Below are 16,239 nucleotides of genomic sequence, written 5' to 3'. Positions count from 1 at the left end.
AATCATACAGTATGTGACCTTCTGTGTCTAGCTTCTTTCACTTAGCGTCTAATGTTTTCGAGGTTCATCCATGTAGCATATATCAGGACTTCATTCCTTTTGTATGGCCGAATAACATTCCATTTTATAGCTATACCATATTTTATTGATCCAGTCATCAGTTGATGGGTATTTGAGTTGTTTCCACTTTTTGGTTATTGCGAATAGTGCTGACGTGAATGTTCATGTATGGGTACTTGTTTGAGTACTTGCTTTAATTTCCTTGGGTGTATACCTAGGAGTGGAATTGCTGGGTCACGTAGTATTTCTCTGTTTAACTTTTTGAGGAACAACTGAGTTGTTTTCCAATACAACTGCACCATTTTTTATTCCTACCAACAATGCACAAGCATTCCAATTTCTCCACATCCTTGCCAACACTTGTTATTTTTCAATTTTCTGATAATAGCCATCCTAGGGAGCGTGAATGTTAAGCAGTCAAACCAAAAGCAAAACCAAAACCCATTGTCATCGAGTCGACTCCGGCTCATAGTGACCCTGGTTGTTAAATATTTTGAATGTCACCGCCATGATGTGAATGAAAAGAGGATCAAAAACCTTTATTACAAAAGACATATGTACAATATTTTCCAGGTGTAGTCATAAATACTGTATTTTATAGTCTGGCTGTTTTGTTCCATACCAATTTCAACATGTCTTCCTATAAATTTTGCATTTTGTAAACATTCCCAATTTATTTCTGTAAAAATAGAAGAAATGGCGTCTTTACAAAAGCATTTTTTTTTAGCTGACAATTTTTCCTTAGGTTCACTATTTTATTACCAGGAAAATAAATTTTGGTCACAAATCAGAATGATTTGATTGCTTATAGTTTAGTACTGTATCCCAGTAAAACAGACCTAGAGAAAACAAATCCCCTTTCCTTTACATCGAAGAACTGATTTCATAGTAGAAACAAATTTATTAGAATCCCCTATAGGGCTGTAATGGAAAACAACCTCAAAGCAAAGCAAACATTGTTGAATATTTTCATTCCTAGTAGGAATTTGGCGTGAGGTATAGTGTCTGACCATAGTGCTATGCAATGGCTGGTCCAAGGATTGAGTAAATAACAGGATCCTGTAATGAACATATGTTCATGCAACGTATGGATGTCCTGACATAAGCTTGAATTCAACAACCAGTAGTAAAATTTCTAGGATGTAAAGTGTAGCTCTGAACTTTCACAGAACAAAATTACTTTTGTATATTCTTCAGCAGTTGAAGCATCTTTGCCAAAAGGAACTGCATTATGTAGTTCAAATTTAAAGAGTAAAGACTTTAGAAAATGCAAAGGAAGCCAGGAGCATTATTCAAGAATTGTCTCCCTTTGCTAACCCCTTCAATATATGAAGTAATAAAGGTGTACCACTCAGATTTACTAAGGCATGAAGCATGACTATAAAACAACATGACTAGTTCTTGTGTGTGACTTGTGGAATTAGGGTCATTACTTTAGAGTCACAAATTATGATTATTCCTCTTTGGGGAAGCAAAGTTTAGTGAATAGACATTGGACTAGATGTCAGGAAACTTAGACCCACGTCCTCACACTCCTTAGAGATGAGAGAGAGGCATCATGGAATGGGGGAAAGAGCAAGGTTTTGGGAATCTGACTCATCCGGGGTCTAGTCCTAGCTTCTCCACTGTGTAGACTCAGCACATTATCTGACCTTTATGAACATTCATCCCCATCTGTAACATAAACCAAACCCGTTGCCATCGAGTCTATTCTGAGTCATAGCAACCCCACAAGGCAGACTAGAACTGCCCCATAGGGTTTCCAAAGGTGTAATTTTATTTTATTGTGCTTTAGGTTTAGGTGAAAGTTTACAGCATAAATTAGTTTCTCACATAAAAATTTATACACAAATTGTTTTATGACATTGGTTGCACTCCCATCAATGTATCAGCACTCTCCCCCTTTTGCTTTACACTCTCGGTTCCCTGTCCACTTTACCTGCCCTTTCCTGCCTTCTCATCTTTGCTTTTAGGCAGGTGTTGCCATTTGGTCTTGTGTACTTGATTGAACTAAGAAACACATTCTTCACGTGTGTTATTGTTTATTTGTTTTATAGGCCTGTCTAATCTTTGGCTGAAAGGTAGTCTTCTGGAGCGGCTTCAGTTCTGAGTTAGCAGGGTGTCTGGGGGCCATAGTCTCAGGGATTTATCCAGGCTCTGTCAGACCAATAAGTCTGGTCTTTTTTTGTGAATTTGAATTTTGTCCTACATTTTTCTCCTGCTCTGTCCTATACCCTCTGTTGGGATCCCTGTGGTGGTAACCAGGCACATCTAGTTCTCCTGGGCTCAGGCTGGTGGAGGCTGTGGTTCATTAGTCCTTTGGATGAATATTTTCCATATGTCTTTGGTTTTCTTCATTCTCCTTTGTTCCTGACAGAATGGGACCAAGAGATGTATCTTAGATGGTTGCTTGCAAGCTTTTAAGGCCCCAGACGCTACTCACCAAAGTAGGATGTAGAACATTTTCTTTACGGACTATGTTCTGCCAATTGACCTATATGTCCCCCGAGACCATGGTCCCCAGCCCTAAGTTCCAGTAACTTGGTCCCTCGAGGTGTTTGGATGTGTCTAGGAAGCTTCTATGACTTTGCCTTGGTCAAGTCGTGCTGACTTCCCTGTATTGTGTATTGCCTTTGACAAAGACTGAAGTCTATTAATTGGGGAAAAGACAAGTCTTCTTAACAAATGGTGCTGGCAAAACTGAATGTCCATCTGTAAAGAAAAATGAAACAGGACTCACACCTCACATCATGCACAAAAACTAACTCAAAATGGATCAAATACCTAAATAAAAAAACCTAAAATGATAAAGATCATGGAAGAAAAAAAGGGATAATGGCATAAATAAAATATGAACCATAACTAGCAATGCACAAACACCGCATGATAAATTAGATAACTAGGTGCTCCTAAAAATTAAACATTTATGCTCATCAAAGGACATCGCCAAAAGAATAAAAAGAGAACCTACAGACTGGGGAAAAAAATTTTGGCTACAACATATCTGACAAGAGTATAATTGCTAAAATCTGTACAACCACTTGAATACCTCAACAAACAAAAAGACAAATCATCCACTTAAAAAAAATGGGCAAAGGATATGAACAGACTCTTATATAACCCAGTGCCTTCGAGTCGATTCCGACTCATAGCGACCCTATAGGACAGAGTAGAGCTGCCCCATAGAGTTTCCAAGGAGTGCCTGGCGAATTCGAACTGCTGAACTTTGGGTTAGCAGCTGTAGCACTTAACCACTAGGCCACCAGGTTTTCCTAGACTCTTTATATAGATGCCCTTTATTATGTTGAGGAATTTCCCTTTTATTACTATTTTACTGAGAGTTTTTATCAGGAATGGGTGTTGGACTTTATCAAATGCCTTTTCTTTGTTGATTGAGATGTTCATGTGATTCTTTTTTTTTTTTGTTCTATTTATGTGGTGGATTACATCAGCTGATTTTCTAATACTGAACCATCCTTGCTTACCTGATTTGAATCCCACTTGGTTGTGGTGTATTACTTTTTTTGATATGATGCTGAATGCTATTGGCTAGAATTAAAAAAATTTTTTTATTGTGTTTTAAGTGAAAGTTTACCAAACAAGTCAGTCTCTCATACAAAAATTTATATAAAAGAATTTTTTTAATAAAATTTATATACACCTTGCTATATACTCCTAGTTGCTCTCCCCCTGATGAGACAGCACACTCCTTCCCTCCACTCTGTATTTTCGTGTCCATTCGGCCAGCTTCTGACCCCCTCTGCCCTCTCATCTCCCCTCCAAACAGGAGCTGCCCAAATAGTCTCATGTGTCTACTTGATCCAAGAAGGTCACTCTTCACCAGTGTCATTTTCTATTCCATAGTCTATTTTCTAACCTGTCTGAAGAGTTGGCTTCGGGAATGGTTCCTGTCTTGGGCTAACAGAAGGTCTGGGGACCATGACCGTCAGGGTCCCTCCAGTTTCAGTCAGAGTCAGAGTTTGCTGGCTTCATAGAATGAATTTGGGAGTATTTCTTTCCTTTCTGTGCGCTTAAATTGAGTAGTACGGGTGTGAGCTCTTGGCTGAATGTTTGGTAGAATTCTCCAGTGAAGCTATCTGGGTCAGGGATTTTTTTCGCTGGAAGTTTTTTATTTTTTATTTTTTTTATTACCCCATTCAATCTCTTCTCTTGTTATGGGTCTGTTCAGATGTTCTATCTCAGCTTGTATTAGTTTAGGTAGGTAGTGTGTTTCTAGAAATTTGTCCATTTCCTCTAGGTTCTCAAATTTTTTAGAGTACAGTTTCTCATAGTATTCTCTTATGATCCTTTTTATTTCAGTTGGATCTGTTGTAATGTCCCCCATTTCATTTCTTTTTTGGGTTATTTTCTTCCTCTCCTGTTTTCCTTAGTTGGCCAGTTGTTTGTCGATTTTGTTGATCCTTTCAAAGAACCAACTTTTGGTTTTGTTGATTATGTTTTTCTGTTCTCTATTTCCTTTATTTCTGCTCTGATCTTTGTTGTTTCCTTTCTTCTGGGCTTCTTTTGCTATTCTCTTTCTATTTGTTGGAGTTGTAGGGCTAACATTTTGATTTTGGGCCATTCTTCTTTTGTATGTGTGATTTCTTCTATTACCCTGTTGTTTTTAAGAAAGGTATTATTCTGTTTCCATGTATTTGTATATTTTTTTTCCTTGCTCTTCCTGTTACTGATTTGTACTTTTACGATGTTGTGATCAGAGAGAATGCGTTGCGTTATTTTGATGTTCTGGATTTTATTGAGGATTGGTTTGTGTCATAAAAGGTGGTCTATTCTGCAAAGGCCCCAAAACAGTTAAATGGGGAAAAGACAGTCTCTTTAACAAACGGTGCTGGCATAACTGGATATCCATCTGCAAAAAAAATGAAACAAGACCCATACCTCACTCTGTGTACAAAAACTAACACAAAATGGATCAAAGACTTAAATATAAAATCTAAAATGATAAAGATCATGGAAGAAAAAATAGGGACAACGTTAGAAGCCCTAATACATGGCATAAACAGTATACAAAACATTATTAAGAATGCAGAAGAAAAACTAGATAACTGGGAGCTCCTAAAAATCAAACACCTATGCTCATCAAAAGACTTCACCAAAGGAGTAAAAAGACTGCTTACAGACTGGGAAAAAGGTTTTAGCTGTGACATTTCTGATCAGCACCTGAGCTCTAAAATCTACATGATACTGCAAAAATACAAATAACCCAATTAAAAAATGGGCAAAAGATATGAATAGACACTTCTCTAAAGAAGACATTCAGGCAGCTAACAGACACTTGAGGAAATGTTCACGATCATTAGCCATTAGAGAAATGCAGATCAAAACTACAATGAGATTTCATCTCACTCCAACAAGGCTGGCATTAATCCAAAAAGCACAAAATAATAAATGTTGCAGAGGCTGTGGAGAGATTGGAACACTTCTACACTGCTGGTGGGAATGTCAAATGGTACAACCACTTTGGAAATCGATTTGGCGATTCCTTAAAAAGCTAGAAACAGAACTACCATAAGATCCAGCAATCCCATTCCTTGGAAAATATCCTAGAGAAATAAGAGCCTTTACACGAACAGATGTATGCACACCCATGTTTATTGCAGCACTGTTTACAATAGCAAAAAGATGGAAGCAACCAAGGTGCCCATCAACGGATGAAAGGATAAATTATGGCGTATCCACACAATGGAATACTACGCATCGATAAAGAACAGTGAGGAATCTGTGAAACATTTCCTAACATGGAGGAACCTGGAAGGCATTATGCTGAGTGAAATTAGTCAGTTGGAAAAGGACAAATATTGTATAAGACCACTATTATAAGAACTTGAGAAATAGTTTAAATTGAGAAGAAAACATTCTTTTGTGGTTATGACGGGGGGAGGGAGGGAGGGTGGGAGAGGGGTATTCACTAATTAGATAGTAGATAAGAACTACTTTAGGTGAAGGGAAAGACAGCACACAATACAGGGGAGGTCAGCACAATTGGACTAAACCAAAAACAAAGAAGTTTCCTGAATAAACTGAATGCTTTGAAGGCTAGCGTAGCAGGGGCGGGGTCTGGGGACCATGGTTTCAGGGGACATCTAAGTCAATTGGCATAATAAAATCTATTAAGAAAACATTCTGCGTCCCACTTTGAAGAGTGGCGTCTGGGGTCTTAAACGCTAGCAAGCGGCCATCTAAGATGCATCAATTGGTCTCAACCCACCTGGATCAAAGAAGAATGAAGAACACCAAGGACACAAGGTAATTATGAGCCCAAGAGACAGAAAGGGCCACATGAACCAGAGACTACATCAGCCTGAGACCAGAAGAACTAGATGGTGCCCGGCTACAACCGATGACTTCCCTGACAGGGTACACAACAGAGAACCCCTGAGGAAGCAGGAAAGCAGTGGGATGCAGACCCCAAATTCTCATAAGACCAGACTTAATGGTCTGACTGAGACTAGAAGGATCCCGGTGGTCATGGCCCCCAGACCTTGTGTTTGCCCAGGACAGGAACCATTCCCGACGCCAACTCTTCAGACATGGATTGGACTGGACAATGGGTTGGAGAGGGATGGTGGTGAGGAGTGAGCTTCTTGGATCAGGTGGACACTTGAGACTATGTTGGCATCTCTTGCCTGGAGGGGAGATGAGAGGGTGGAGGGGGTTAGAAGCTGGGGAAATGGACAGGAAAAGAGAGAGTGGAGGGAGAGAGCAGGCTGTCTCCTTAGGGGGAGAGTAATTGGGAGTGTGTAGCTAGGTGTATATGGGTTTTTGTGTGAGAGACTGACTTGATTTGTAAACTTTCGCTTAAAGCACAATAAAAATTATTAAAAAAAAAAGGTGGTCTATTCTGGAGATTGGTATGCATTGGGAAAGAATGTATACTTTGCTGCTGTTGGATAGAGTGTTCTGTATGTCCATGAGATAAAGTTGATTGATGTGGCCCTTAGATCTTCTGTAACTTTGTTGAGTTTCTCTCTAGATGTTCTATCCTTCACCAAAAGTGGTGAGTTGAAGTCTCCTACTATTATTGTGGAACAGTTTGTTTCTCTTTTCAGTGTTGTTATAGTTTACTATACGTATTTGGGAGCCCTGTTGTTGGGTGTGTAGATATTTATTAAGGTTATATCTTCTCGGTGGATTGTCTATATAGTGTCCTTCTTGTCTTTATGGTAGATTTTGCCTTAAAGTCTATTTTATCTGAAATGGGTATTGCCACTTTGTGTTTTGGTTACTGTTTGCTTGATAATATTTTTCCCATCCTTTGATTTTTAATATATTTATGTCTTTTTGTTTAAAGCGTGTCTCTTATAGACAGCATATTGATGGGTTGTGTGTGTGTGTTTTTTTTTAATCCATTTTCCAACTCTCAGTCTCTTTATGGGTGCATTTAATCCATTTACATTCAGTGGGATTATCGATAGGTATGAGTTTATTGCTGTTATATGTTGTGTTTTTTTTTTTTTTTGTGATGCTTACATTTTCTTTGTTCCTCTTTCCTGTGGCGAGTTTGTTTTGTTTGTGAATTTTCTTTTCTTTCATTATTATAGATTTTGTGTTTACTTTATGTTTTCTTTTTTATTTTGGTGAATAGGTTTGTCAGTTTTCTTTGTGGTTACCTTGAAATTTATCCTTATCTTCCCAAATTTGAACGAGTCTTTTATTACTTGATATCACCTGGACTTCCTCCCCCATTTGAAAGTTCTATACCTACGCTATTCATTTCCCCCTTTTTTTGTTTTGACTTTGTCATCATTTATAGATTGACATCTGTGGTTCCCTGTTTTAAGTTTTTTTAGCTTTATTTTATTGAGAGTTCATTACCTAGGTTGGTATCTGGCTGATGCTGTCCTGTGTCCCAGACTCTGGTTTTTGTCTGATTTTGTTGGACTCTCTTTTGTATTTCTTGTGCATTTGGTTTGGTTTTCACAAATTTCCGTAATTTCTGTTTGTCTGGAATTGCCCTAATTTCGCCATCGTATTTCAGAGAGAGTTTTGCAGGGTATTTTATTCTTGGTTGGAAGTTTTTTGCTTTCAAGGTTTTATATATGTCACCCCATTGCCTTCTTGATTGCATAGTTTCAGTGGAGTAATCAGAGCTTAGTATTATTGTTTCCCGTTTGTAAGTGACTTCATTTTTCTTGAGCTGCTCTCAGGAATCTTTGTCTTGTTTTGGCAAGTGTGATTATGATATGTCTTGGAAACTTTGTTTTGGAGTCTCTCCTATATGGGATTTGTTGAGCTTCATTTTTTATGATATTTGGGAAGGTTTCTCCCAGCAAATCTTCAACTCTCTTATCTGTCTTTTCCATTTTCTCCATCTGTTCTGGAACTCCGATCATGTGCAAATTTTTGTTCTTGATTGTGTCTGAAATAATTCTTAGGTTTTCTTCATTGTTTTCTTTGATTTTCCTCAAAGTTGTGTCTACAGATTTGTCTATAATCTTGCTGATTCTGTCTTCCATTGTTTCAAATTTAATCCTAAAACCTTCTGTTGAGTTGTCCCTTTCTGAAATTTTGTTGTTTATCTTTTGGATATCTATTTGCTGTTTTTGTATGGTTTCAAATCATTTATTTTGATATCTTGTTCTTCTATTATTTTCCTGAATTTTTTTATTGCTTTGTCTGTGTGGTGGTTTGTGAGGTGGCATATGGGTCTAGGTGGAAGGGAGAAAGGAAAGAAAGAATGAGAGAAAGAGATAGAGAGAAAGAGAGAGAGGGAGAGAGGAAGAGAGGGAGAAAAGAAAGGGAGAAAGAGAAAGAAAGAAAGAAAAAGGCTGTGTGGTGGGAGCCTTCAGGAAGGGAGGAGGTGGCGTATGTGGCTAGGTGGGAGGGAGAAAGAAAAGGAAAAACGAAAAGAAAAGAAAAGCCGCATGGTGTGAAGGGGTGGGGTGGTCCCAGGGTGAGGTTCGTATTGTGGAACCCTGCTGTGGGTGCTGTTGGGTTGGGGGGGTTCTTGCTTCTACTCACCAGAAGGGTGAAGGCTGGGAAAGTATATTTCTCTGGTTACCGGGTACTCTGTCTCCTGTTGGCACTCTGTGAAGTTGCCTTTCCTTACTCCCTGTCCGGGGTTGTTGCTGGCTATGTTTCAAGATGGCCACGCTATGCCGTCTTAGTTGGCACAGGACCTTCACTCTGTGTCTCTCCTTGGTCTCTATTTCCATGAGTTTCTTCTTTTATTCAGTGTTTAATCTAGTTCTTTATCCCTTCATTTGATGCTCAGGGTTCCAGGATTGACTTTTGTATCTGTTTTCAGGTCTGTGTTGCAGAGGCACGATGTGGTGCACCTGTCTAGGGCGCCGTGTTCGGGAATATACAAGGCTGTAATCTTTACAGAAGCAGACTGCCACATCTTTCTGCTGTGGAGCGGCTGGTGGGTTTGAACCGCTAACCTTTGGGTTAGCAGCTGAGTGCTTAACCACTGCACCAACAGGACTCCTTATCTGTAACATAGGGATGATATACTCATGGCTGATATTCAGCTGATACTTACCAGCATGGGTGGAGCAGTTTTTGTTGTTTACAGCCGAGCTCTGTACTGATTGGACCACTGTCCATTCTGGTTGGTGGGTGTCCATTAGTGTTGGTTGTTAAATATCTTTACTCTCAGTCCTCATAATACTTAAAGGGCAGTGTTATTGGGAGAATACAGTGAGATAACATATGTGATGTGCCTGGCATACAGTTGCTACTCACTAAACATTAATTTTATTTCTTCCTTTTTTTCCATACAATTAAAAAATATATTATTCTACCTAAATAAGGGGAGAAAAAAATATGCTTTCTGTTTTCATTGTGAGGTTAAGGGAACTCTTTCCTCTTAAACTTATTCAGCATCCATTAAATAAATATTAAGTTCCTACTCTGTGCCAGGCAGTGAGGGATGCTGGGGGTAAGACGATACACAATGTACAATCTCTACCCTTGATGAGCTCATAGTCTAGAAGAAGCAACAGATGAATAAGGCCTGATTTCAATCCATACAACATGAACCTGTAAGGTGCCTTCGTGCCAATTTTAAAAAGAAACCTCTGCGCAGCAGGTGTAGCTTGGCTCGGCAGTTGAGCTCAGGCTGGATTTCAACTGTATACCAGGTGCGTCACTTATACTATCTCATTGTATGCTCACGGCAACCCTGCCATTTAAGTAGTATTAGCACTGAGAGTCAAGATATTTAATAACTAGTACAACATGGACACCCACCAATCTGAATGGATACTCGTTCAATCATAACAGAGCCTAGCTGTAAGCAACAAATTACTGTCTCATATGAGTGCCCTTGTGCAGTGCACAACCTGCACAGTTATACATGGTGCCTCTGAGAACTGTTATAACAGAAGTATAGGTCAAGTGCTATAGGCCTGTAGAAGTAGGAGGAACCAAATTTTGCAGGGTAAATGGACTTTGGCCAAGTATAGATGAGTTGTAAAGCATTAGAGTATGTACAAAGATGAAGAGGTATAAAAGAGGTAGGAGGTTAGGGGACTTGTGACTGCTCCTATGAGATAATATAGATGGACTCCCTGTTTTGAAGAAAGGGATGACAGTATAAGTTATATTTATAATCTCTTTAAGTAGACAGTTTACCATCATTATAATTAAATACTAAAACTACTTAATGTGTAAATTAATGTTTTTTCATTGTTCTTGGATTAGATAGCATGCTTCTTTTTTTTAGAAAAAATTTCATTTGCATTTGAAAAAATTGCTTTTGATTGATGAGAACACACTGTCCTCTAAGGTTAATTATCTGAGGTCATCAAGTGCTTTTCCAACAGGCCTAAGTCTAGATAAAGATCAGTGATCAAAGAGAGCTAGTTAACTCAGTGAGATAGTATTGAAAAAATAAGAATGTGGAGCCTTTCATCACTGAATCATGGATAAGTGTTTGCTTCATATAACATTAAATCATAGAGCTTGGAGATCTTTGGAGACTTTGAGTCTAATCCCCTCATTTAAAAATGCCTTTGTTGTTCTTCTAAAAATGATACATACTCCTTATAAAAAGTTCAAGAGATACAAAGCAAAAAGTTGAGAGCTAAAACCACCCCAAGGCCCACCAACCTGATACAACCACCATTAACACAAGTTTCACAGCATTCCGGATCACTCTTTACACACATAGGTAAGTGGTAGATGAACATATCCAATTTCTGATAAAACTTGGATTATATTATACATCTTTTAAATCAAAAGTACTCAATTTACTTTTATCAGAATTTAACAGAATAAATAAAAAATAATGTAAAATGGAAGAAACTATATACTTTGGAAAAATAGTTATTCATCATAAGGGATATCAGTTTCTAACAGATCCCTCTAAGGTTGAGGGAAAAAAAATTGGTGAAAGAAACATGGAGAGGTTGGTGTTACTGTGTTTATTTTTTCCTTCTTGTTTCAATTTTAAACAGTATTGATTGACTCCCTGCTATGAAAGATGAGGAAGTCACAGGATTATATATGTTTTTCCCTCTCCTCTTCAAATTTTTTTCTGTATAATAATATATTACATTGTCAAGGTTTATAACATTTACTGTATGCTCTAGGAATCAGTTAGAAATTGTTTGACTGCCAGTTAAAAAAAAAAACTGACTATAGCAATTTAAACCAAGAAGGGTTTAGTCTCTCACCTAAAGGAGACTGGAGGTAAGAATAAGGCATTGCCAGGGCTTCATGAAGTCATTAGGGACCCCGGCTCTTTCTGTTTTCCTGTTTTGCCATGTTTAGTGTGTGACTTTCATTTTCAAGGTCAAAAGGTGGCTTTTGGAGCTCAAGTCATCATGTCTACATTCCAGGCAAGAAGCAGGAAAAGGGAGCAGAAAGTCAAAAAGACTTTCCCAGAAGCCCTGCCTTCCATTAACATTTCATTGCCTCTCTTCGTTTGTAGGGATGGCAGGGAAATGTAGTTTTCCACTGAGCATAATGCCTGAAGTTCTATTACTAGGGTAAAACCCATTGCTGTTGAGTCGATTCTGACTCATAATGACCCTATAGGGCAGAGTAGAACTGTCTCATAAGGTTTCCAAGGAGTGGCTGATGGATTCAAACTGCCGACCTTTTGGTTAGCAGCCTGATCTCTTATCTTAACCACTGTGCCACCAGGGCTCCGTTACTAGGGTAGTGTTTGTGTTCTCAATTTCCATAGTTGCTTAGTTTTAGATTTCTGTTTACATGGATTTAATGCTTGGAACACCATTCTTCTTTTTAATCAAAGAGTCTTCATTTATAAGAATTTTATTTTGCTTACCTCTTGCTTGAATGGATTTCATCCTTAAGTAGTTCTTTCCAGAATTATCCATAAATACTATGTTACCTGAATTATTGCCAGCTCGGTTACTTCCCTAATTTGCATGCAGTGTTTGCCTTTATCACCTCCTTCTTCCTGTTGCTAGGTTCTGTTTAGTCCGTTCCAGCTCATAGCGACCCTGCGTACTACAGAATGAAACAGTATGTGGTCCTGCACCATCCTCACGATTGTTGCTGTATTTGAATCCATTGTTGCAGCCACTGTGTCAATCCATCTCTTTGAGAGTCTTCCTCTTTTTCACTGACCTTCTACTTTACCAAGCACGATGTCTTTCTCCAGTGTCCAAAGTGTGTGAGATGAAATCTCACCGTCCTTGCTTCTAAGGAGCATTCTGGCTGTACTTCCAAGACAGACTTGTTCCTTCTTCTGCAGTGCATGGTATATTCAATATTCTTCGCCAACACCATAATTCAAAGGCATCAATTCTTCTTAAGTCTTCCTTATTCATTGTCCAGCTTTCACATGCATATGAGGCGATTGAAAACATCAAAGCTTGGGTCAGGTCCACCTTAGTCTTCAAGATGACATCTTTGCTTTTCAATACTTTAAAGAGGTCCTTTGCAGCAGATTTGCCCAGTGCAATACGTCATTCGATTTCTTGACTGCTGCTTCCATGGGTGTTGATTGTGGATCCAAGTAAAATGAAATCCTTGGCAACTTCAATCTTTTCTCTGCTTATCATGATGTTGCTTATTGGTCCAGTTCTGAGGATTTTTGTTTTATGTTGAGGAGTAATCCATACTGAAGGCTGTAGTGTTTGATCTTCATCAGTAAGTATTTCAGGTCCTTCTGCTTTCATCAAGCAAGGTTGTGTCATCTGCATAATGCAGGTTGATAATGAGTCTTCCTCCAGTCCTGTTGCCGTGTTCTTCTTCATATAGTCCAGCTTCTCGTTTTATTCACTTAGCATAAGATTGAGTAAGTATGGTGGAAGGATAGAACCCTGACACACACCTTTTCTGATTTTAAACCACTCAGTATGTCTTTGTTGTGTTCAAACGACTGCCTCTTGGTCTATGTACAGGTTCTGCATGAGCACAATTAAGTGTTCTTGAATTCTCTTTCTTCACAATGTTCTCTATAATTTGTTATGATCCACACAGTCAAATGCCTTTGCATAGTCATTAAAACACAGGTAAACAACTTTGTTTTATTCTCTGCTTTCAGCCAAGGTCCATCTGACATCAGCAATGATATCCCTCGTTCCATGTCCCCTTTTGAATCTGGCTTGAATTTCTGGCTTTTCCCTGCTGGTGTACTGCTTACAACCATTTTAAAATCATCTTCAGCAAAATTTACTTGCAATTGATATTATGTTGCCCCAGATTTTTAAGGATGATATAAAATTTCTTGAATCCCGTTGTTTTCCCTGGATAGGTCACTCATGGAGCCTTCCATTGCCTTGCTCCAAACATTGCCTGGTTTTTCGCTAGTCCTAATGAACAGCAGTCATCCTGGGATTTCTCTTCACTGCAATCTTTAGTAGGAGCCTCTGGTTCTAGAATCTCAGTGTCTTCTTTTTGGCTTTTGTCTCAGTCTCCTAAGGCTGCCATAATAAAACACCACAAAATGGGTGGCTTTAAAGTGCAGAAATTAATTTTCTCCCTGTTCTGAAGTCTAGAAGTCCAAATTCAGAGCACTGGCAAGGCTCTTCTCTCTCTATTCGCTCTATAGGAAGATCCTTCCTTGTGTCTTTTAGTTTCTGGTAGCCATGGTCGTTTCTTTGCATTCCTTGGCTTGTAGATGAATTCTTAAATGATGTATTCCCCTTGTGTGTTTGACTGTTTCTGAGTCTGCCTGTCTCTTCTATAAGATGCCACTCAGAAGGGATTAGAATTAGGACCCATCCTACTCCAGTATGACATTGTTAACTGATAACATTTGCAAAGAAAAACCCTATTTTCCCAAACAAGTTCATATTCACCAGTGCAGGGGTTAGGACTCCAGTGTTTCTTTTTGGGGGGCACAATTCAATCCATAACTGTTTTACTACCTTTTCTAGCTGGAATGGATCTTTGTGTCAGTTCCCTAGGGCTGCCATAGGAAAGCTAGAAGTCCAAAATCAGGATGTCATCAGGTCCATGCTCTCTCTCTGAAGGCTCCAGGGGAAGATCCTTTCTTGTTTCTTCCAACTTCTGGTAGCCCCTGATGTTTCTTGGCTTGTAGCTGCAGCATAGCTCTGTCTCTAGCTCCATCTTCACATGGCCATCTTCTCTGCGTCTGTCTCTTCTCTTTTATAAGGAGACCATTCATATTGAATGAGGACCCACCCTACTCCAGTATGATCTCATGTTAACTGATAACATCTTCAAAGACCCCATTTCAAATAAAGGTCACGTCACATTCATAAGCACTGGGTGTTAGGACTTCAACATACCTTTTTGGGGATGCAGTTCAATTCATATAAATCCTCGAATAACTTTCTAAGAAAGAATGTGTGAGAGACAACTTTTCTGAGTTTTCAAGTGTCTAAAATACCTTGATTATATTATCATACTTTATTGATAGGTTTTTTGGTACATAATTCTTGTTTGAAAGTACTTTTGTTTCACAAATGGAAGGCATGGCTCAATTGTCTTCTAGCATCCAATGTTGCTGATTAGAAATATGATGTCAGCCTGATTCTTATACTTTGGTAGATGACCCGTTTTATTTCTTTAGAAGCTTTTAGCATCTTCTCTTTGTTTTTGGTGTTCTGGAAAATCATAATGATGTGGCTTGTTCAGGGATGTGTTTGATTCATTAAGCTGGGCACTAAGAGGGCACCTTTGATATAGAAACTCTATCCATCATGAGCTCTATGAAATACTCCTGTATTATTTTTCCGATATTTTTTTCTCCATCTGTTTTCTCTGTTCTCTTTTCTGAAACTCATGTTGAGAATTGCTGAACTGAACCTTTGTCACATATTTTTGCTCAGATTTTCCATCTCTTTTTCTCCTCATTCTAGTTTCTGGGAAATTTCCTCAATTTTATGTTAAACCTTGTCACAGACTATTTTATTTTTGAAATTACATTTTAAATTTACACAGCCTTGAGGAACAGAATTTCAAATTATCATGGAATCCAGAATTTCTGGAGTCATTGAGGCTGGATGACCCCCAGAAACTATTGCCCTCAGATAATCTTTAAACCTTAAACTAAAACTATCCCTTGAAGTCATCTTTCAACCAAACAATAGTTTAGCTGAATTAGAAAATAATGTCTGCCTTGATCATTGTGTTCTTTTAAAAAATTATCTAAGTGTGATCAAATTGACAGCGGCACATTGGAAGAGTAGATGAGAGGTTTAGGGGGCAGTGAGTTTACCTTAGTGGTGGTGGAATACTTTGGAAAAGGATAGCAAGAATGGTTGCACAACTCGAATGTAACCAATGCTACTGAATTGTATATGTAGACATTGTTGATTTGGTTTTTATGTTTTACACCCCTCCCCCAAAATGAAATAATTTAAAAAATTAAAAAAAAAAAAGTTTACAAAATCTCTTTCTTGTGCTCTGATTGGTCCTTTGTCATAGAATCTTGTTCTTATTTAGGGATGCACTATTTAAAATGGTTTTGTTCTTATTGCTGTTAAAGTTGTCTTTATTCCCTGAACTCTTGCTGTTTCTCGCAGGGCCTTTTTTCTTTTTATTATTGATTTCTTTTCTGTTGCAAAATTTGTTCAAATGCCAGGTGATCCCTGGGTGTCTGTTCATATATGAGAATAGCACAATAAAATAAAACAACTGCTTGGGAACGATCTTGTAGGGAGATCCCAAGTGTCAGAAGGCCTTTGCTCTAGGACTGTTTAATTTCTCCAGAGAAGAACCCTCCCTTCCCTTGCCTAAGGATAGAAGTCTGGTGGCTGAGATTTCCGT

This window comes from Loxodonta africana, chromosome X, assembly GCF_030014295.1.
Source record: "Loxodonta africana isolate mLoxAfr1 chromosome X, mLoxAfr1.hap2, whole genome shotgun sequence".
NCBI lineage: Eukaryota > Metazoa > Chordata > Mammalia > Proboscidea > Elephantidae > Loxodonta > Loxodonta africana.
Note: the sequence above shows the minus strand (reverse complement) of the source record.